The sequence below is a fragment of the Trachypithecus francoisi genome, unplaced genomic scaffold, assembly GCF_009764315.1.
Source record: "Trachypithecus francoisi isolate TF-2019V2 unplaced genomic scaffold, Tfra_2.0 Lachesis_group3, whole genome shotgun sequence".
In the NCBI taxonomy this organism is placed as follows: domain Eukaryota; kingdom Metazoa; phylum Chordata; class Mammalia; order Primates; family Cercopithecidae; genus Trachypithecus; species Trachypithecus francoisi.
This window is the reverse complement of record NW_022681468.1, coordinates 161,572,448-161,596,386: the sequence shown is the minus strand read 5'-3', so window position 1 is coordinate 161,596,386 and position 23,939 is coordinate 161,572,448. Positions and strand designations below refer to the sequence as shown.

Sequence of the window (23,939 nt, the reverse complement as noted above, 5' to 3'; positions counted from 1 at the left end):
CAGTGAGCCGAGATTGTGCCACTGCACTCCAGCCTGGGTGACAGAGTGAGACTCTGTCTCAAAAAAAAAAAAAAAAAAAAAAAAGGCAAGATTTGAAGCTGCATAGTGTTAGCAAGTAGAATGAGTACTGAACACTCCTTATTGTTACAATTTTTTTTTTTTTTTTTTCTGAGACAAAGTCTCGCTCCGTCACCGAAGCTGGAGTGCAGTGGCGTGATCTCGGCTCACTGCAACCTCTGCTTCCTGGGTTCAAGCGATTCTCCTGCCTCAGCCTCCTGAGTAGCTAGGACTACAGGCATGCGCCACCATGCCAAGCTAGTTTTTGTATTTTTGGTAGAGACGGGGTTTCAGTGTGTTGGCCAGACTGGTCTCGAACACCTGACCTCAGGTGATCCACCCACCTTGGCCTCCCAAAGTGCTGGGATTACAGGTGTGAGCTACCGCACCCAGCCTAAAATTTTTATTTCTATAGAGACAGTGTTTCACTATGTTGCCTAGGCCTTTCTGCAACTCCTGGGCTCAAGCAGTCCTCACACTACAGCCACCTAAATTGCTGGGATTTCAGGTGTGAGCTACCATGGCTGGTGGAAAACTCCAAACATACATATTTAAGAAAGTTCAATGGGGGGAAAATTGATTTTTCTATCAATGTTCTAGGAAATTGAATATCCTTCTGTGGGGGGAGGGGAAATAAAATCTGACCTTTGACCCCACATTACATACAAAATGATCACCAGATGGTTCATTGACCTGAATATAAAAACAATTTTATGTAGCATTTAGATTGCAATTGAGAAAAATAATTTCATATCATTGTGTAAAGAATGATTTCTGAAACTAGACTTAGGATGTATTTATCATATGGAAGAAAAGATATTCTAACATAGTTGATGTAAACAAAGATTCTGGAGACAGACCAAGTCCAGCTCAGGTTCTTCTGCTCCTTTCCTGTGAGGCTTTAGCTCAGATTCATAACTGGAACTTGGGAGTGGTAATAGTGCCTACCTCTTGAAATGTTGTGAGAATTGAATGAACTAATAATACTTAAAACCTGTAGACTAATAGCACATCTATACTAAACACTAAGCCACATTTTCTAATACAGTGTTTTCTAAGGAATTGAAATAGTTATTATTTGAGTCAACTATAAAATGCATCATTATTTTGTGTCACAATAAAGGAATAAATTCGTAGACTATTGCACAAATACATCTTATCACTTAGAATTTTATTACTGAAAAATCAACTACTATAAGTGTAGGTATTAGTCTTACATCACTTCTGTGATGACAAAGATGGAAAATATAAGCAGAATAAACTAACAACAGCATTCCTAAAATTCCTGTCACTCAGAGCAAACTCTTCGGAATCACCTTCTACACATTCTGTCCATGATTTTCCCCACATTGTCATCATCTTTGCTAACCAGGAACTTTGGTGACATCACATTTCTTGACAGAGTCCTAGACTCCTGTTTGTGAGATTATCTATTCAACCTACTGACAGCACTTCTGTAAGTTTTGATGGTGATCGTATCACCGGAAGACGTCAATCAAAGGTTTTTAGATCAAGTTCCCGCATGTGCAGACAAGGACAGCCATATTATGACTAGATTCTGGAAAACTTTGTTTTCACAATGTCAATTTTAAGATGCATCTGTACTTGAACGTTGTTAAAAGGTGCACTCTGACATCAGCTGATTACACTATTCTTTCACTTACTGCCAAATTATCAGTATAAACCCATGGTGGATAGATAGTTTTGCATCTACCATCTTTACTCTGAAGCCTGAGAACCAAAGCTCATCAGCCCTCATTTTCCACTTTGACACTGGTCACTCCTACTCCAGACTGACATATGGCTTGTTTTTGGTCTGCCACTCTGCCTTTTCTTTTTTTTCTGAAGATGAAGATTTAAGTGAGTTTGTTTTTTTCTCATGGAGTGAATGAAGTATGCTCTGGGAGGTGTGAGATTTCTTGAATTGCAAATGTCCAAATTACTAGTACATACATGTTTGCTATTCTGATCTTACAAGTGAGAAATGTGGTCTAGGTCAGCTGCAACTCTCACTCCAGGTCTTCAGATCCCAGGAACTCATTTCCTCATTGAAGGTAGGAATGAGATATGGAGAATATACTCTGTGATTTCAGACCATAAAAAGAAGAGTCTTGATTTTGTAGATGTCCCTGGAAGTGTGGTATGTAGTCCCATGGCTTTGTAGACTAGGTGTGGTTCCCGGACACACCCTCTTGCTGTCCAGCAGAGTGATGATGTTGTGCTATGGAAATCCCTGTTGCTTTTTGGGGCAAAGGGGAGAGTAATTTGTAAGCTGATTCTAAAATTCATATGGAAATTCATGAGATCTAAAAGAGCCACATTAATAATGAGAAGCAGAACAAAGTTAGATTATGGGATTTCAAAACAATATAAAGTGATAGTAATGAGGACATTGTGGTACTGGCATAAGGACAGCAGTATAGGTCAATGGAATATAAATGACTGCCCAAAGATTCACCCTGACATTTATAGTCTATGGATTTGCAAAAGTTGCCAAGGCAATTCAACGAGGAATTTTTTTTTTTTTTTTTTGAGACGGAGTTTTGCTCTGTTGCCCAGGCTAGAGTGCAGTGTGATCAGCCTGCCTTAGCTTCCCAAAGTGTTGGAATTACAGGCATGAGCCACCACACCCGGCCTTTTTTTTTTTTGAGACGGAGTTTCACTTTTTTTATAATTTTATTTTTATTTATTTTTTATTTTTGTATTTTGTTGAGACTGAGTCTCATCTCTACTAAACCCCATCTCTAATAAAAATACAAAACATTAGTCGGGCATGATGCTGGGTGCCTGTAGTCCCAGCTACTCTGGAGGCTGAGGCAGGAGAATGGTGTGAACCCATGAGGTGGAAGTTGCAGTGAGCCGAGATGGTGCCACTGCACTCCAGCCTGGGCGACAGAGCGAGACTCTGTCTAAAAAAAAAAAAAAAAAAAGACAAAATATTTGCTAGTCATATAGGTAATGAGGGTCTACTGTTCAGAATATATAAAAGATTGTCACATCTCAAAAAGTAAAAGACAAATATCCCAACTAAAAATGGGTAAACTGTATAAATAGACATTTCTTCAGAGAATATGTATGTATCCCCAAAGGGCACATAAAAAGATGATCAACATCATTAGTCCTTCGGCAATACAAATCTAAATCACTGTAAGATATACTTTATAAAATTAAAGGCACATTTTTAAGCTAAGTAAGCCAGTTTGAAAAGACTACAAACTGTGCAGTTCCATTTATATGACACCCTGGGAAAGGTAAAACAATAGAGATGGTAAACAGATGCATGTTAACTAGGGACTCTGCAAGAAGGACAGTGAAATAGGTGAAGTAGATGGAATTTCTTTAGGGTAATAAAACCTTCCTGCGTGGTGGCTACATCATATTGTTTTTGAAACCCTGCGTAACTTTATAATACAAACAGTGAACCTAAATGTATGGAAATTTAAAATATTATTTGTAAGCCAGGCATGGTGGCTCATGCCTGTAATCCTAGCAGGTGGGAGACCGAGGTGGGTGGATTACCTGAGGTCAGGAGTTTGAGACCAGCTTGGCCAACATAGTGCAACCCTGTCTCTGCTAAAAAAAACTAAAAAATTATCTGGGTGTGGTGTTGCATGCCTATAATCTCAGCCACCTGGGAAGCTGAGGCAAGAGAATTGCTAGAACCTGGGAGTCAGAGGTTGCAGTGAGCCATGATCACACCACTGCACTATAGGCTGGGAGACAGAGTGAGACTCCATCTCAAAAAACAAACAAACAAAAAACAAAATATAAAAATTATTTGTAGGTGGGGGGATCCCATGGAGGAATACAGAGAAAATAAGAAAAACGAATAAAAAATGTATGATATAACCCCACTAAAGGAAGCTGAGAGGCGGGGGAAAGAACTGACCTAAGTAACTTGGATACAAAGTGAAGATTCTGCATCTAAAGGTCAAAGGAATTGTCTGTGAGCACTGTACTTTAGTTGGTAATGTTGTTCTTCATGAGAGTGTGGATGAACAATTCTGAAGTCACTATGCATGTAGCCTAAAACTTGGTGACTAAGCTAACAAGGCCAACTCACTCACTGTTAGAGTGGGGGTTACAACCAAGTAGTGGGAATGGGGAGACTGATCCAGTATATTATATGATATTATAGTATAATATATTATAATATATTCAGTATATTATATTAATGTAGTGCTGGAGACATTAGTAGGAATTTATGTTTAATCAAGTTATATATGAACACATGAGGAAATAGTTACAGGTATGTGTATATGTGTGGGTTAGTATACACAGGTATGTTTCATTGTTTTGTCAGCTGATGACTCCTCAAATCGACAGATGACCCAGTATCAGTGAATATACCTGGGTCTGTATCTTTGTTTTCAAAGGCATTTTCCAATAAAAGAAACTAGGACCCATGGAAGAAATGATGGGTACTAGGCTTGGGCACGAAATAAACACAATTGGCCTGGAGGACCATGTAGTGCCTGAAAGTAAGAAAATATGAAACATCTTTATAATTGAACCACCAAACAAGCAAAATCTAACCAAAATAGTGTGGTTATTTCAAAATGATACAGAAGCCAACTGGGAGACCTTCCAGTGGCCAACAATGGAACAATTTGAGCAATGAAATGAATAAAGGACTACAAGGGAGGTGTAAACTGAAGATACACAATTTCATATAATATTCAATATGGTATAAATAAATGATATGAAATAATGGTGGAGAATAGGCCAACTGTATACGGTAGAGAGTTCTCAACTCTTGTTTTAGGTACTCAGTTCATAAGGAGGTAGAGCATGAATTTGTTGTTCTTAAGTATGTGCTATGTATGCTGACTTATTTTCAAAAAGTAAAACAGGGAGAGTGGAGAAAGAAATAATTTTACACTAAAGAAATCTGACAAAAGCTACCTTGTCCAGGTAGTCAAATTACTGTCAACAGGCGTGAATGGAGTTGATAGTAGACACCCGTGATATGATGTGATTACAATGACATTTTCTCTCGGTGATCTTCCTTCCCCAAACCCAACTCCAGTATAATCATGAGAAAAATGTCAGAGAAATCCCAAATTGGGGATGTTAATGTCATGAATAACAAGGGAAGTCTGAGAAATTGTCACAGGCAGAAGGAACCTAATGAGATGGGATTTCTAAACATGATGTGGTCTCCTGGAGGGGATCCTGAAACACAAAGTGTTCATTAGGTAGAATAAAAATTCTAAATAAAATGTGAATTGTAGAGAAGATAATGTGTACTATTGAATTATGAATTGTGACAAATATCACCCACTAATGTAAGGGATTAACAATAAAGGAAACTATATGCCAGGCATAAGCAAATGATCTGTATTATCTTGGCAACTGCTGTGTAAATCTAAACTATTCTAAAATTTAACAAGTTTCTTTTTTTTATAAATTCCCTCCCCAGTATAACAAGCCAAACCTTGTCAATATTGTTGAATGCCCCTTAGTGCATATCTCCATTTTTTTTGAGACAGGGTATCACTCTGTAGCTCAGGCTGGAGCACAGTCATGTGATCATGGCTCACTTTAGCCTCCATCTCCCAGGTTCAAGACATCCTGCTGCCTCAGCCTCCCTAGTAGCTGGGACCACAGGTGTGCACCACCATGCCTGGCCAATTTTTAATTTTTGTTGTTGTTGTTGTTGTTAGAGATAGGGTCTGGCTATGTTGCCTAGGCTAGTCTGGAACTCCTGGCCTCAAGTGATCCTCCCACCTCGTCCTCCCAAAGTGCTGGGAAGACGAGTGTGAGCTATTGCACCTGGCCTCTCCTTTTGTATTTCTAAGTGATATATTGTTCAGTTTTTCTTAACACTCAGATACATGTGTCTAAATTAATGCTTATCTCTATTGTAATAATGAGACCCATGAGACTAATCCATTTTGTGAGACATTCCATAAAATACCTGACTGGTACTTTTCAAAAGAGTTCAGGTTATACAAAATAATTGAACACTCAGAAACTGTTGTAGGTTGAAGATCTGACAGAGCAGGCAGACCCTAGATTGGCACCCAATGATTCTTACCTACTGGTGAGCACAACCTTGCATTCTAATCCTCTCCCTGTAAGCATGGGCAGGAACCTTAACTTATTTTGAAACAAGAGAATAGAGCACAGCTGAAGGTATATCACATGGGTAATTATGCTACGTAAAATCGTTACTTCTGTCTTGCTAGCAAACTCTCCCTTTGTACCTTTGATGGAGCATTCTGCCATGTGGGAGAAGCCAACATGGGAAGAGCTGAACGCAGCCTCTGGACAACAGCCAGCCAAGGAATGGAGGACCTTAATCCAATAACCAGTTGCTAAATTTACAGTTAATTCAAACTCCCTTTCAAATAACACTCTATCAGTTCACAAGTAGTGTGAGTTGCCTATAAGAAGGAAACAATCCTAATTTGTACCTTTGGTAATTTGTACTATTGCTGTCATTCACTGCATTTATATATGAGCATTCATGCATATGTATATGTATGTATATGTGTATACGCACACACACACCCCCATATGCATGCACACACACTCAAACTATAAACATAAGAATACCTCGTCAAATACATGGTTACAATTTTTGTTTTAAACAAACTGTTATCTGTTATATCAACTAAAATATGAAAAAGTTTTCTTTATATGGCAACTACTAAAATATTTAAAAATAAAATAAAATAAATGATATGCTAAGAAGAGAAAATTGGATCATGTAAAATTCTCAATTAAAACCATAAAGGGAAGCAAACAAATGGAAGACAGGAGGACGAACAAAGAACAAGGGCAGCAAATGAAAAGCAGAAATAAATATGGTAGATGTCAATCTGCTATATCAATCATCACGTTGACTGTCAATGGTCCAAAACCACCAATGAAAAGACACAGATTGTTTGAGTGGATCAAAAACCAAGACCTAACTGTATGTTCTCTAAAGAAAACATTTCAATATAAAGACAGGTATAGGGAATTGTAAATTAAAACCAAAATGAGATATCACACTATACCTATTACAAAGCCATTATCAAAAAGAGTAAAGACGTTGGTGAGAATGTAAAGGTTGTAAATGTTGGTGTTGGTGAGAATGTAAAGGAAACCCCTGCACACTGTTGATGAGAATGTTAATCGGTACAGCCATTATGGAAAAAAGTATAGAGGCCCCTCAAAAAATTAAAAATAGAACTACCATAAGATCTAGCAATCCCAACGCTTGTTACATATTCGAAGAAAATGAAATCGGTATGTTGAAGAGATATCCACACTCTCATGTATATTTTAGCATCGTTCAAACCACTATGAGGCAGAAACTGTTAAAACAGGAAAAATAGATGAATCCACTATTATAGTTGGTGACTTCAACACTCCTCTATGAGAAGTGTTTAGCATTGTTCACAATAGCTAAGATATGGAATCAACCTATGTGTCCATTGACAGATAAAGAAAATTATATATCTATCCCCAATGGAGTATTACTGAGGCATATAAAAAGGAAATCCTGTCATTTGCAACAACATGGTTGAACCTGGAGTATGTTAACTGAAATGTTAAGCATGCAAAGATAAATACCTCAAGATCTTACTCATGTGAAATCTAAAAAATGTGATTTCGTACAAGTGGGGGTATAGAACGGTAGTTACCAGAGCCTGGGGTTGAGGGTGGGGTTGGGCAGATGTTTGTGGATGGATAGAAAATTTCAGTCAGAAAGGAGGAACAATTTCAAGAGATCTATTGTACAACATGGTCTCTATAGTTAAAAAACATACAGTCTTATTTTTAAAATGATAAAAATTAGCTGGGCATGGTGGTGTGCACTGGTAATCCCAGCCACACGGGAAGCTGAGGCAGGAGGATTGCTTGAGCTCAGGAGGTCTACCCTGCAGTGAGCTGTGGTCAAACCACTGCACTCCAGCCTAGGTGCAGAGGGAGAGCCTGTGTCTATTTTTTAAAATGCTAAAAAAGTGGATAGAACGGTCGGGTGCGATGGCTCATGCCTGTAATTCCAGCACTTTGGGAGGCCGAGGCACGTGGATCACAAGGTCAGGAGATCGAGCCCATCCTGGCTAACATGGTGAAACCCCGTCTCTACTAAAAATACAAAACATTAGCCGGGCATAGTGGCAGGCACCTGTAATCCCAGCTACCTGGGAGGCTGAGGCAGGGCAGGAGAATGGCGTGAACCCGGGAGGCGGAGCTTGCAGTGAGCCGAGATCGCAACACTGCACTCCAGCCTGGGCGACAGAGCAAGACTCTGTCTCGAAAAAAAAAAAAAAAAGTGGATAGAAAGTGTTCTCTCCACAAAAATGATAACTATTGTGAGGTAGTGCACATGTTAATTAGCTGGATTTAGCTATTCCACAATGCACATTATTATTCAAACCTCATGTTATACATAGTACATACATCTCGTTTTATCTGTTATTTAATAAAAATGGAGACACATATTAACTGAAAGTAAAAGATGGAACAAAATACAGCAAGCAAATAGAAAAAGCAGGAGTAGTTATATTAATTTCAGAAAAAGCTGACTATAGAGTTAGAAAAATTATCGGAAATAGAAAGGCATTACATAATAATAGTGAGGTCAATTTTCCAAGAAAGTATAATAATTCTAACATGTAGCAACAGAACATAAAACTATGAGGCAGAAACTGTTAAAACAGGAAAAATAGATGAATCCACTATTATAGTGGGTGACTTCAACACTCTATGAGAATTAAAAATAAAATCCTAAGCCTCCCAACTGACTGAACAGACAGGACCCCAGGGAAACTATAAAGACTAAGTTTCCAGCCACGATGGGACAGGAAGTGGGACATGCCTCCTTATCATCTGTCTCTTTTGCAGTTTAGACACAACAACTGACCAGCATTCATGTTAAAATAGAGATCATAAGAATGAAGGAATGAACTCTTCTTGGTGGCAATAAGATATCAAATTATAAACAAGACCTAAGGCCATGCCAGGCAAGGGTTAAGTCACTCACCCCTATACTTGAGGTATGTTCTAACTCACAGGAGGTTTATCTTTTTCTCTAGCCAATAAGCAAGCACTGACTTCCACACAAACAATCTTAAAACAATTTGCAGCTCATCCACCGCCAGACGCTGACTCCACCCTCTGTTCCTCCAGCCATAGCTACGGCTTTGATTGCACAAGAGACTGACTTTCAGTGACTTTCTTCTGATAAGAGCCCATCAAACATGTACTGGGTCTGACTGGTTTATAGAGACTGTGTACTTGTCTACCTTTGTGTCCTGAAAGGGGCTTCTGTGCATAGGGCCTAACTGTAATACATTTAAACGTTAAGTCTCGGCCGGGCGCGGTGGCTCGTGCCTGTAATCATACCACTTTGGGAGGCCAAGGCGGGTGGATTAGCTGAGGTCAGGAGTTCAAGACCAGCCTGGCCAACATGGTGAAATCCTGTCTCAACTAAAAATACAAAAATTAGCTGGACATGGTGGCAAATGCCTGTAACCACAGTTATTTGGGAGGCTGAGGCAGGTGAATCGCTTGAACCCGGGAGGTAGAGGTTACAGTAAGCCATGATGGTGCCACGGCACTCCAGCCTGGGGGACAGAGTAAGACTCTGTCTCAAAAAAAAAAAAAAAAGAAAGAAACAAAACTCAGTCTCCACACCAAGGTGAACATGGGTCATAGGTTACATGCATGTTTGTTCAGTACACATGCCATAGGGCTACCTTCAAGAATATTTATAGCTTTTTTCTTTCCAAATTTATAGATCTTATGATTTTCATGTTAACAAATATATACCCTAAAACCCCAATAAAATTAAGATCAAAATCAATAAAAGGCACATAACTGGTAAACTTCAAACTACACGGAGATTAACCAACATACTTTTAAATAACACATGATGCAAGAAATCTCAAGAGAAAATTAAACGACATTTTGAACTAAGTTTAAATTAAAATGCATCTTATCAAAATTTCTAGAATGCAGTGAGGGAGCATGGGGGGAAATGTATCTATTGAAAACAAAGCAAACAAACAAACAAAAAACATTGGCCGGGCACAGTGGCTCACACCTGTAATCCCAGAACTTTGGGAGGCTGAGGTGGGCAGATCACCTGAGGTCAGGAGTTGGAGACCAGCCTGGCCAACATGGTGAAACCCTGTTTCTACTACAAATACAAAAATGAGCTGGGCGTGGTGACAGGCGCCTGCTCTCTTTTTCTTTTCTTTGTAAAAATTTTTATTTATTTATTTACTTTATTTTTTTGTTTTTGGAAACGGAAACTTCCCATCAAACAAGGACTCATGCCAGCTACTAGGGAGGCTGAGGCAAGAGAATCGCTTGAATCCAGGAGGGAGAGGTTGCAGTGGGCCGAGATTGAGCCATTGTAATCTAGCCTGCCTGACAAAAGCAAAATTCCACTTCAAAAAAAAAAAAGGGCCAGGCACGGTGGCTCACCTCCCAGCACTCTGGGAGGCTGAGGCAGGTGGATCATGAGGTCAGGAGATCGAGACCATCCTGGCTAACACTGTGAAACCCCGTCTCTACTAAAAATACAAAAAACTAGCCGGGCGAGGTGGCGGGCGCCTGTAGTCCCAGCTACTCGGGAGGCTGAGGCAGGAGAATGGCGTGAACCCGGGAGGCGGAGCTTGCAGTGAGCGGAGATCAGGCCACCGCACTCCAGCCTGGGTGACAGAGCGAGACTCTGTCTCCAAAAATAAATAAATAAAGAAAGAAAGAAAGAAAGAAAGAAAGAAAAGAAAGAAAGAAAGAAAGAAAGAAAAGAAAAGAAAAGAAAAAGAGAACATCTAAAAATCAATAATCTAAATTTCCTCCATAGGAGGCTTAAAAGTAGAGCAAACTAAATCCAAAGAAAGCAGAAGAAAATGGAGAGTACTGGCCGGGCATGGTGGCTCAAGCCTGTAATCCCAGCACTTTGGGAGGCCGAGACGGGCGGATCACAAGGTCAGGAGATCGAGACCATCCTGGCTAACACGGTGAAACCCCGTCTCTACTAAAAATACAAAAAATTAGCCAGGCGTGGTGGCGGCGCCTGTAGTCCCAGCTACTCGGGAGGCTGAGGCAGGAGAATGGCGTAAACCCGGGAGGCGGAGCTTGCAGTGAGCCGAGATCACGCCACTGCACTCCAGCCTGGGCGACAGAGCGAGACTCCGTCTCAAAAAAAAAAAAAAAAAAGAAAAAGAAAAAAAAGAAAAAAGAAAATGGAGAGTACTGTAAATAAGGTGAAAGCTAAGTAAAAGATAAAGCAATTGGAATTTTCAAATGAGTATTGAGAGTTTCATAGTTTCCAGAGCATAGCTGTGTCCGCAGTTAACTAGGAAAACAGAACACTCTAAACTGAACTCCTGCTTATCAACATGCAGGGGTGGCTCCCCTGAAGTGAGGAGACGTGAATCTTCAGGAATGATTAAGCAAAAGCACACAAAGCAGGGCAATTCATTTAGTTATTAAGTTGGAAAATACTTAATAACTATGTTATTAGCTATGAATAAAATAGCTATGAATAATCTAGCAACAAGGAATTTAGGTAAATTTTGCTAGGTACACAAGAAAAGGTACATACGATAGAAAAAAGTCAAAATACATGTTATGGTCTCAGAACAATGAGAAACTCATGAGGATTTTATAAGAATGTCAGAACACTGAAGAGGACATGCAGACACAGATGGGTGCACATCTGCATGTCCATGAAGACAGTGCCCCAAAAGGCTGCACACTGCCCACCACCATCATTGCTGTCACCTCTGCAGCCCCCTGCCAACCTTCACTGAAAGTTACCTGGGGTCCTTCTTCTGTGCAGCTGTGAACCTCCCTCATCTGCAGTTTCCTGTGAGGCCGCTCTCACCCTGTGATGCAAGGTGGCTGTGAGCCAGCCACTGTGAATTTGTGATCCAGTGATCCAACCTACATCTGCAAAATGGCTGAGGGAAAAGAAACTTCTCTGCCCTTCCCCAACCTTGCCCCTCCCCATCACCAACCCCTCCTGGTAATGCTGCTGCTCTTTGCCATCAAACAAGGACTATCCTTACTTGTTCCAACTGTCTTCCTTGTCAGTAGATCTCATGGACTGTGGGTAACACTTAAAAGAAGAAAAGGCATTCGAACTTCTCCCCACAGAATGCAGTCCTTAGGGAGCAGCCTCTGCATCACTTCCAGAGCTGCCCTCCCTCCCCTGCCCAGTCCCTTCATGGTCTGTCCTTCCTGCTTCTGCCTCCTCACATATTACTCATTCCAGCGATCCTTCCAACCCACTGTCCTTATCTCACGCCCTGACCTGTGCCAGACACGCTGTTTCCTCTTCCCTTTCCCTCCCCTGTCTGGCGGACCTCGGCCCCTCACTCTCCAGCATCTCCTCCAATGCTCCTCCTCCTGGAGGCCCCCCTTGTCCATCGCATCCCAGGCCTGATGCCTGTCCCCTGAGTGCCCAAGGGCAGCTCTTGCACTTGTAGTTCAGTTTCTGTTGAGTTTTCTGAATCCCCACTGGTCTTAAACACCTGAGAATTTGGCAACTTTGTCTATGTTGCTCCCCTGTGAGCCCCACATCTGCAGTGGACAAACAGCAACACAGATTTTGCTTTTATTGTGTTTCACTAATGAATCAGTGACTCTCCTTACCCAAATGCTTGCCTACTTCCCTAGACACCCCATCTCTCTTTCAGTCTGAAGAGGGTTTGTACCTGAAGATGAACCTGTTTCTTGTGCTCTCTTCTGTTCTCAGGTCAGGATGTGAGCCCTGACTCTGCCCAGCCTTTTCACCAGCCTCTCCATCCTCAATCCACCACAGAGCCCCTCTCATGGGCCATGCTGCTTCTACCTCATCTGTCCCTCTTCTGTTCTTTTGGACAGTTTTGTCCTTGCAAACCTAGGAAAAGTATTTTGTTCTCTAAAATTCACCTATATTAATATGGCTCCCTTGATAAATATTTCCAACGTTATTGTCATATTTCATCATTTCTAGTCTTTTTTTTTTTCAAATTTTATTACAATAGCTGTTAGCCTAGTGGTAGCCATGACATGCTTTTCATTATTTGCATGAACTTGTGCTGAAACCTGTTGTCATTTCTTGTAGGATGGCCTGCAGCAACACTTACAGAACAGGCGTGATGCAGCAACACTTACAGAACAGGCGTGATGCAGCAACACTTACAGAACAGGCGTGATGCAGCAACACTTACAGAACAGGCGTGATGCAGCAACACTTACAGAACAGGCGTGATGCAGCAACACTTACAGAACAGGCGTGATGCAGCAACACTTACAGAACAGGCGTGAAGAGGAATGGTGCAAATTGCACAGAAAATGCTGCAGTGTCTTTTGTTAAGAAATGTTTTATTGCCATCAGTCTTCATGCCAGTGTGATTAAGATATTCAAGATTGTGCATTAAAGTCTGGTTTAGAACTATCATAAGCACACTTTCAAGATATCTATTAATTTACTTATGAATTAATTTCAAGATTGTTTATATTTTTATGTGACTAACACTTATGCTTTATAACTACGGAAGGGCTTTTAACATAAATAGGCCTGGCGTGGTGGCTCAAGCCTGTAATCCCAGCACTTTGGGAGGCCAAGACGGGCGGATCACGAGGTCAGGAGATCGAGACCATCCTGGCTAACACTGTGAAACCCCGTCTCTACTAAAAAAGAAAAATACAAAAAACTAGCCGGGCGAGGTGGCGGGTGCCTGTAGTCCCAGCTACTCGGGAGGCTGAGGCAGGAGAATGGCGGGAACCCGGGAGGCGGAGCTTGCAGTGAGCTGAGATCCGGCCACTGCACTCCAGCCCGGGCGACAGAGCAAGACTCCATCTCAAAAAAAAAAAAAAAAAAAAAAAAAGATTATAATGGACCTGAAAACTTCCTATCACCTAGAGATGTCAAAGCTGTCATAATGTCATAAAACAATTACTTCAGTTTGTAATAAATTAAGTGCAGCCTTAGTTTACAGTGTTTCTAAAGTCTGCAGTAGTGTACAGTAATGTCCTAGGTCTTCACAGAACTCAATCACTGACTCACCCAGAAGAACTTCCAGTCCTGCAAGCTCCAGGCATGGCAACTGTCTGTACAACGGAACAATAATTTTTGTTTTATACCATATTTTTACGTTTTCTGTGTTTAGATAGGTTATATGTTTAAATGCTTATCATTGTGTTACAATTGCCTATAGTATTTAGGATGGTCACATGCTTATAGGCTTATGGCTTGGGAGCAATAGTAAACACCATACAGCCTGGATGTGTAGTAGGCTATGCCCTCTAGGTTTGTGTAATGCTCGCCATGTTTGCACACTGATGAAATCACCCAACGATGCATTTCTCAGATGGTATTTCCATGATGAAGCAATGCATCACTGCACTTTGACAGAGATATTTTCCTTTTATTTATTTATGTTTTTGAGATAGGGTCTCACTCTGTTGCCCTATCTGCTAGATTTCACCCAGCCCCATTCAAGATGGAGTTGCTCTGATTCATGTGCCTCTGGCAGATGGACATTTGTTTGCCAAGCAATGCTGCAGTCAGGGGCTCTGGATTTCAGTCCTCCATACAGAGAATGTCAAGGGCAGACCTTAATAAAAATAAATACATGAATAAATAACAGCATTGATACTTTATGTATATTTTTATTCCAAATTAATAGATATGTGACAGGGAAAGGGTCCTGATCCAGACCCCAAGAGAGGGGCCTTGATATTCAGGGCCAGTCTGCAGAGTAAAGTGAAAGCAAGTTTATTAAGAAAGTAAAGGAAGGAAAGAATGGTTATGCCATAGACAGCAGCCCTGTGGGCTGCTGAACTCCCATTTTTATTGTTATTTATTGATTATATGCTAAACAAAGGGTGGATTATGCTAAAATGCAGTGGCCAGAGTCCAGTGGCACAATCTCAGCTCAGTGCAACCTCCACTTTCCAGATTCAAGTGATTCTCAGGTCTTTGTACTGCACAGCCACCCTGCAACAACCCCAAGGATGAAGGGCAGCCCATTAGAGATGAAGGAAATGGATATAATAGGTTGAACCACCTCACCTCAACCAAATCCCTGAGTTTCCTGTGATTGGTTGTTATTTATGGCTGGTAAACTTATTACATTTTATAATATATGGGCTTCCTGACTCGCTATGATTCAAATTAAAATTTTAAAATTAAACAAAAGCAATACACATTAATGGAAACTATACTTTGAGTGTCCAGTCTTTCTGTTTTTCTGTTTCAGTACAGTATTCAATAAATTACATGAGATATTCAACACTTTATGATAAAATAGGCTTTGTGTGGATGATTTTCCCAAACATTAGGCTAATATAACTGTTTTGAGCACACTTAAGGAGGATAGGCTACGCTATGATTTTAAGTAAGTTAGGTGTCTTCAATGCATTTTTGACTGATGACATTTTTAACTTGTGATGGGTTTATCTGGAAGTAACCTCATCATAAATCAAAAAACATCTGTAATTTAAATGGAGCTTTCTATTTATAAATGAGCAACACAATTCTCATTAAAATAAATAGAAAATGGTAAATTTTTTTTTTTTTTTTTGAGACGGAGTTCTTGCTCTGTCGCCCAGGCTGGAGTGCCGTGGTGCAATCTCAACTCAATGCAAGCTCTGCCTCCCGGGTTCAAGCAATTCTCCTGCCTCAGCCTCCCGAGTAGCTGGGACTACAGGTGCCTACCACAACGCCCGGCTAATTTTTTGTATTTTTAATGGAGACAGGGTTTCACTGGGTTAGCCAGGATGGTCTCGATCTCCTGACCTCATGATCTGCCTGCCTTGGCCTCCCAAAGTGCTGGAATTATAGGCGTGAGCCACCGCGCCCGGCAGAAACTGGTAAGTCTTATCTCCTCTATTGTTTCCCACAAAACTTCTAGTTTTCTTTACATTTGGGAATCATCTTGTCTCTTTTCTTCACTAAATAAATACCACAGTTTGTATCAAGTTGCTCTCCCTCTGCAAGGAAATTAAAGTTAATGGTGTCAGATTATAACACAATAAAAGAATGGAAATGAGAAGTAATTTTTAAAATTTGGTTATTCATTTATTTATTTTTATTAAGGTCTGCCCTTGACATTCTCTGTATGGAGGACTGAAATCCAGAGCCCCTGACTGCAGCATTGCTTGGCAAACAAATGTCCACCTGCCAGAGGCACGTGAACAGACATCTAAAAAGGGGAGCAACTACATCTTGAATGGGGCTGGGTAAAATAAGGATGAGACCTACTGGGCTGCATTCCCAGACGGTTAAGTCATTTTAAGTCGCATCAGGAGATTGGCACAAGATACAGGTCATAAAGACCTTGCCGATAAAACAGCATGCAGTAAAGAGGCCGGCTAAAACCCATGAAAACCATGATGGTGACGAGAGTAACCTCCGGTTGTCCTCAGTGCTACATCCCACCAGCACCACGACAGTGTACAAACGCCATGGCAACGTCAGAAAGTTACCTTATGTGGTCTAAAAAGGGGAGGCAGGGATAATCCACCCTTTGTTTAGCATATAATCAATAAATAACGATAAAAATGGGAATCTAGCAGCCCACAGGCCTGCTGTCGATGGCATAACCATTCTTTTCTTCCTTTACTTTCTTAATCAACTTACTTTAACTTTACTCTGCAGATTGGCCCTGAATATCAAGGACCCTCTCTTGGGGTCTGGATCAGGACCCTTTCCCTGTAACACATCTATTAATTTGGAATAAAAATATACACAAAGTATCAATACTGTTTTTTTTTTTTTTTTTTTTTTTTTTTGAGACGGAGTCTTGCTCTGTCACCCAAGCTGGAGTGCACTGGCCAGATCTCAGCTCACTGCAAGCTCCGCCTCCCGGGTTCACGCCATTCTCCTGCCTCAGCCTCCTGAGTAGCTGGGACTACAGGCGCCCGCCACCTCGCCCGGCTAGTTTTTTGTATTTTTTAGTAGAGACGGGGTTTCACCGTGTTAGCCAGGATGGTCTCGATCTCCTGACCTTGTGATCCGCCCGCCTCGGCCTCCCAAAGTGCTGGGATTACAGGCTTGAGCCACCGCGCCCGGCCAAGTATCAATACTGTTAATCTGTTGGTTTCTCACATCTTAAACATCTTTAACAAATGCCCCGGAATTGTTTTAGTCCATTAGACTGAGGATTTCATCACTTGTATGAAATTTGCTAATGAGTCTCAGGGACTCATCCTGCAGGAATGCTTCCTTCACTGGAGAATGTGTTCCTCTCAATACAATCCTGTTGACATTTGTACAATTTACAATACAGGCCCTAAATCAATCCTGGTCTTTTTTTTTTTTTTTTTTTTTTTTTGAGATTGAATTGTTGGAATAATGCTCAAAATCCTAAGGAGATTGAACACTCAAACGAAGGATTCTTAGCGAAGCAATTTTACTTCTGCGCAGAGGGGTGCTTCTCCTTGGCCAGCCGCCATGAAAGCACACCTGAACAAAGGGGCACAAGAGCCTTTATTCCTGACGCAAGTCCTGCCCCTCTACCCTTTCCCCATTGGCCGGAGTCCGGTCGCACAATGTGAACTAATCCCGGTTGACTAGATATTTGAACTTTCTTTAGATGAGATGGGCATGTAAGGGAGAGAGAGGAGAGGGGAAGGGGTGTTTGCAATGAGCTAGAGAGCTAGTCTCCTTTCCAAATAAGGAAAGGAATGTGAGCTGGTACTGATAAGCCTGGTACTGTGGCATGTCCGGGCACGTAACAAAGGCAGAAAGGAAAAAAGGGAAAAAAGGAAAAGGGGCTGGGGGGGGGGGGTTTACTATGAATTAAATAATAAAGAATTGATCGGGCTATTTGAAGAGAAACCTCATCATATCCCACAGAGTTTTTCTCTGTTACCCAGGCTGGAGTGCAGTGGCTTGATCTTGGCTCACTGCAACCTCAGCCTCCTGAGTTCAAGCAATTCTCCTGCCTCAGCCTCCCGAGTAGCTGGGATTACAGGTGCATGCCACCATGCCCGGCTAATTTTTTTTTTTTTTTGGTAGACAGGGTTTCACCATGTTGGCCAGGTTAGTCTCGAACTCCTGGCCTTGTGATCCATCCGCCTTAGCCTACCAAAGTGCTGAGGTTACAGGTGTGAGCAACTGCGCCCGGCCCCTAGTCTCCTATTTGGAGCCCTAAATTGTTTCTTCAGGAGGAAATCCATGTTCAACTCAGGTTGAGGAATCCCATTTTCACTACCCATGACACTAAACCATCGATTTGCAACCGCCTTTGCAAAAAATCATAACCGAGAAAATTATTACAATGAAAGATATCCAACCTAAACGACTCCATCTGGCTTCCGACCTCCAAGCCGCCCTTGTTCATTCCCCACTAACTTCAGGAGGAATTTAGTGTATAGCTTAGCTTTTAAACGAAGACGTAACAGATCTTTCCCAAAACAACACCCCTCCATCATGCCTTTGCAGGAATAACGAATTGGCTACAAGATTAGAAATTAGGGTTTAGGATTCATTCAGCTGGAGACTGCAGGACTCTAAACCGCCTCAAACTGCTCCTGGGGATAACATCACTATTGAGAAACCTAAGCTCAGTCAGTACTTGAGATATATTCCAGGCCCTGCACTGGATGGATCAGCGGATACCACCCAGATCAATAAGCTGACTCATCTGATCTTATGGCCCCAACTGGGGAACTGACTCAGCGCAAAAGGACAGCTTCCACTCCCTATGGTTTCATCTCCAACCTGACCAATCAGCACTCCCCTCTTTCCGACCCCCTACCCGCCAAATTATTCTTAGAAACCTCTGATCCCCCTACGGGAGGGAGACTGATTTGAGGAATAATAAAACTATGGTCTCCCGCACAGCCGACTCTGGGTGAACTGTTGTTTCCCTATTACAGTTCCCCTGTTTTGAGAAATCGGCTCTGTCTAGACAGCTGGCAAGGTGAACCCCTTGGGTGGTTACCAATTCACATAAAAACTACCTCAGAGAAGTGTCGAAGGTTCAGCCTAAACAATGGACATCAACCCAGAAGATAACCAATACAAAGGTGTTAAATTATTGACAGAGTCAAAAAAAGGAAAAAAAAGAAAGAAAAGAAAATCCCCAAACACTCACAAGCGTCAAAACTTAAAAAATGCTAATAATAGAAAATCATTAAGGACTGTAATTTCCTTATTACAAGATCAGATTATAAAACTATATGCTACCTGGATATGGATGACAACGTTTTCTGAATGATATTTTTGGTTCACTGAAAACTAAAAAAAAAAAAAAAAAAAAAAAAAAAATGTAGTAATCATTCATCAAATAGTAAGAAAAATATATATCTATATTATTGGTTATCTGTGCAAACATCATGCAGACAATTACAAAAGCAAGTTGGGAAAACAAATCAAAGACTCTAGGCAATGTCTACAGTTTTTGGGTACGGAGAAAAGCAAACAACATGACGACATTCCTATTTGCGCAGTGCGGAGTGACTGTCTCTACATTTAGAATGGGAGTCATAATGTTCTGTCTACATAAATTAATTCTTTGTCCACCTTTTACAATTAGAACAAGCTAAACAATATAATGAAAATAATCATAGCCTTTATTAAAGCATGAAATTCTGAGCATATTTGATCTTGTGCCTCAGAGAAAATCTTGTTCCTCTCCTTTTCAACCAGAGATATTTCATAGGAAATTTCTCGACAACACTAAAAAGCGTGTAACATCTGCTTTTCCTAATAAAAGTAATATTTCCATTGCACAGGTAAAGAATGATAATGGAAAAGATGAAAATAACTGACAAGATACTTTGAAAAAATGATTATGAATGCATTTTTAAATACAAAAATGAAAGTTGTTAATACAGAATACGAACATGCGAAGTTGGTTTTAGATGATGTTTATGTGAAATTATAAAAAAGAAAACTGCATACAAATATTAAAGATATTTGGACCTTAAAACAAAAACACAAAAGCAAGAATGAATATTACCAGAAAAGCCTGAAGCTGTTAAGTGTTCTTGATCAGCAAGCAGAATGACTGGAGAGAAAAGTCTTTCTTATGCAAAAGAACCGCATTCCTCAAACAGCTCCAGAGGAAAGCCAGGGGGCAGCTGGCCTTGCCACACTGTAGACCCCACAGAAGGCTCTGAGCTCAGCTGCAGTGGTTGTGGCCCCGCCCTTGGTGGGCGTGGTCTGCAGCAGGAGGCCCGCATTCATGGGGCAACTGCGCTTGCGCAAGAGGGATGTCTGTAGGGGTTTCTGCCACCTATGGTGGTTGCTGGGTGGGTACAAAATCCCAAAGGCTTCAGAAGGAGGGAATCCTAATGAGGAATATTGACATCTCATAAAATCTACCAAGAATGGACTAAGCAAACAAAGCAGGGAATGATGTTGGGGAGGTTGCCTAAGATTCACAAGGACATTAAAGACGTGTCAACAGTAATGATGAGTTCTAAATTATCCTCTTTTTTCAACGGGCAACTGAGCATATTGGTATAGGTGCAAGGCCTACAGATTTTAGTTCTTTCTTTTTTACATAATAGCACACTGGGTTAAGAGAAGGCCCTAGAGAGAGAATTCTTGTGTTAAATGAAGTTTCTTACTAAAATAGTGTGATATTTTCACAAAGAGAAATAAACCAATGGAAAAAAAGGGAGTCAGCAAATCAGACACATGCGTGTATACACAAATAATTTATGAGATTAATTGGGGGAATGTGGATTTTTCAATAAATATTCCAAGAAATACATCCACAGGAAAAAATAAAATCTGATCTATAACCTCACATTACACATAAAATCATTCCTAGGTGGATCTTAGACCTATTTATTAAATCAGTTTCACACAGGATTTACATCTAGTTTGGGAACATGACTTCACAGGGTAGAATAACATTTCTTTTTTTTTTTTTTTTGAGACAGAGTCTCACTCTGTTGCCCAGGCTGGAGTGCAGTGGTGCAATCTTGGCTCACTGCAACCTCCGCCCTCTGGGTTCAAGCAATTCTCCTGCCTCAGCCTCCTGAGTAGCTGAGATTACAAGTGTCTGCCAGCATGCCTGGATAATTTTTTTGTATTTTTATTTTTTGTATTTTTATTTTTTTTTTGAGACGGAGTCTTGCTCTGTCACCTGGGCTGGAGTGCAGTGGCCGGATCTCAGCTCACTGCAAGCTCCGCCTCCCGGGTTCACGCCATTCTCCTGCCTCAGCCTCCCAAGTAGCTGGGACTACAGGCGCCTGCCACCTCGCCCGGCTAGTTTTTTTTTTTTTTTGTATTTTTAGTAGAGACGGGGTTTCACCGCGTTAGCCAGGATGGTCTTGATCTCCTGACCTCGTGATCCGCCCGTCTCGGCCTCCCAAAGTGCTGGGATTACAGGCTTGAGCCACCGCGCCCGGCCTTTTGTATTTTTAGTAGAGATGGGATTTTGCCACATTGGCCAGGCTAGTCTCAAACTCCTGACCTCAGGTGATCTGCCTGCCTCGGCCTCCCAAATTGCTGGGATTACAGGCATAACCGACCACGCCTGGCCCTAGAGTAACATTTCTTAATCTGGTCCTAGAATGTATTTTCCATACAAAAATGATATTCTAAAACACTTGATGTAAGTAAAGACTTCAAAGATAGACTCAGTCAAACTCAAGTTTCATCCATTCCTTTCCTGTAGGGCTTCAGATCAAATTCACTAGGGGAACATGGGAGTAAAACTAGTGCCGACCTCTTGAGATGCTGTGAGGATTAAATGAACTAATAATCCATAAAACCTGTAGATTAATATCAAGTCTATACAAATGAATGTAGTATTTGCCGATACTGACATAAACAGTATTTGCAAAATAAATTACATACATCAATTATAAGTTGCATCATTACTTTACATTTCACAATGGAGAATAAAACCACTGACAAGTCAGATAATAATGTATTTGGCTGTAAAATAAGATTTAAAAAAGTTTGTCCTGAAAGGCACAATGTAAACATCCATGACCAAATCTTCTAGAGGCCTCTGGAGCAGCACTAGAATTTTTTTTTTCCTTGAGACAGAGTCTCGCTGTCACCCGGGCTGGAGTGCAGTGGCACAATCTCGGCTCACTGCAACCTCTGCTTCCCAAGTTCAAGTGATTCTCCTGCCTCAGCCTCCCAAGTAGCTGGGACTACAGGTGCCCACCACCACGCCCAGCTAAATAAGTATTTTTAGTAGAGATGGGGGTTTCACCATGTTGCCCAAAGGTCTTGAACTCCTGAGCTCAAGTGTTCTACCCACTTTAACCTCCCAAAGTGCTGGGATTACAGGTGTGAGCCACTGCTCCTGGCCAAGTAGGCTAGAATTAATAGTCACTGTATTAAAGAGAAACCTCAAGAATGAACTAGAAATAACAAAAATACAATAAATGTGGAGAGGTGCTATATATGCTATGTTTCAATAAATCTATTGAGAAGGAAGATAGAAATGACAGTCACTTTGCTACTTCTTCATTGGGTGGGTAGCTTTCTTCAGAGTTAAAGTTGTACATTGAGAATTTCTGTTCTAAGAAATATGAGCAATGAACCCAAAAAGCTGTATTTCAAACCTAATACTTTAATTCACAACAGTTCTCTATCCAATTCATTCTCCATTTGTCTTTCTTATCATGTAGATGGTGATCTACATGATCACATATAAAGGTGGCCCTTTATGGCCAAGTTTTGCAAAAATTAATGCATTATTGTTTCTAAAAATGGTTTTGCTATGTTCCTGCTATGGTTTGAATTTTTGTCCCCTACAAAACTGATGTGGGAACTAAGTGCCACTGTAGCAGTATTGAGGTGAGGCTGTTACCAGGTAATTAGGGCTTGAGTGCTTTAGCCTCATAAATGGATTAATGCCATTATACTAGGAGTACGTATATGGAAATTATATAGGAGCTAATTAAAAGACTTTCCAATGGCCAAGAGTGGAAAACTTTGACCAACAAAATAAACTAGTAAGATTTAAGTGTAAAATAAATATCCATGTTTGCATAGTGATATAAATAAATGAGTGAAAAGATATAAAAAACAAATGGAGGAAAACTGACGCATTTCACATGTTGAAGGATTCCAAATTGTTTTTGCAGATACTTTTCCCATAAGGAGGTGAAAAATGACTTCCCACTTCTTACGTGCTAAGCCTAGTGACTTCTTTTCAAAAGTACAACACAGAAAGTGTAACAAATAGCAATTTAACAGTGGAGGAATCTGATAAGAAGTAATTCACACAGGTAATCAAATTAAGGTCAACATGATACAGCATGCTATTAGTATGTAACACTGGTATGATGTGATAAGAAGGGCAATTTCCCTGTGCAGTCCTCTTTTTGAAAACCCACAACTCTAGGCTGGGCGTGGTGGCTCACGCCTGTATTCCCAGCACTGTGGGAGGCCAAGGTGGGTGGATCACGAGGTCCAGAGATTAAGACGATCCTGGCCAACATGGTAAAATCCTGTCTCTACTAAAAATACAAAAATTAGCTGGGTGTAGTGGTGCACACATGTCGTCCCAATTACTTGGGAGGCTGAGGCAGAAGAATTGCTTGAATCCGGTAGGCAGAGGTTGCGGTGAGCCGAGATTGCACCACTGCACTCCAGCCTGCCAATAGAGTGAGACTCCGTCTATAAAACAAAAACACACACACAAAAAACCTATAACTCTCATCAGGAGAAAAACATCAGACAACTTCCTAATGAAGTATGTTAATGTCATGAAAGACCAGGAAAGTTAAAGGAAGTGTCAACAGCTTATGAAGCATAAGGAAAAATGACATCTAAATGTGATGTGTCATTCTGGATGGGATTCCAGAGTCAAAAATGGTCATTAAGTGAAACTAAGGAAATGTGAATAAAGCAAGGATAGTAGTGAATGATACTGTTTAACACTGGTTCTTAATTGTAACAAGAGCAGCACACTAATGTTAATAATAAGATTCATAAGGAAAACTGTGTGTGT

The 23,939-nt window shown here is 40.9% G+C and overlaps 1 long non-coding RNA gene across 1 annotated transcript in view; it reads left to right on the top strand.

Moving 5' to 3' along the window:
* LOC117070972 overlaps positions 1-20,148 on the top strand; it is a 32,569-nt gene extending 12,421 nt beyond the window's left edge. The window contains exons 2-3 of the long non-coding RNA XR_004432122.1: positions 10,385-10,390; positions 19,979-20,148. This is a non-coding gene — a long non-coding RNA (uncharacterized LOC117070972). The remainder of the gene's footprint in view (positions 1-10,384; positions 10,391-19,978) is intronic.
* Positions 20,149-23,939: the final 3,791 nt, after the last annotated feature.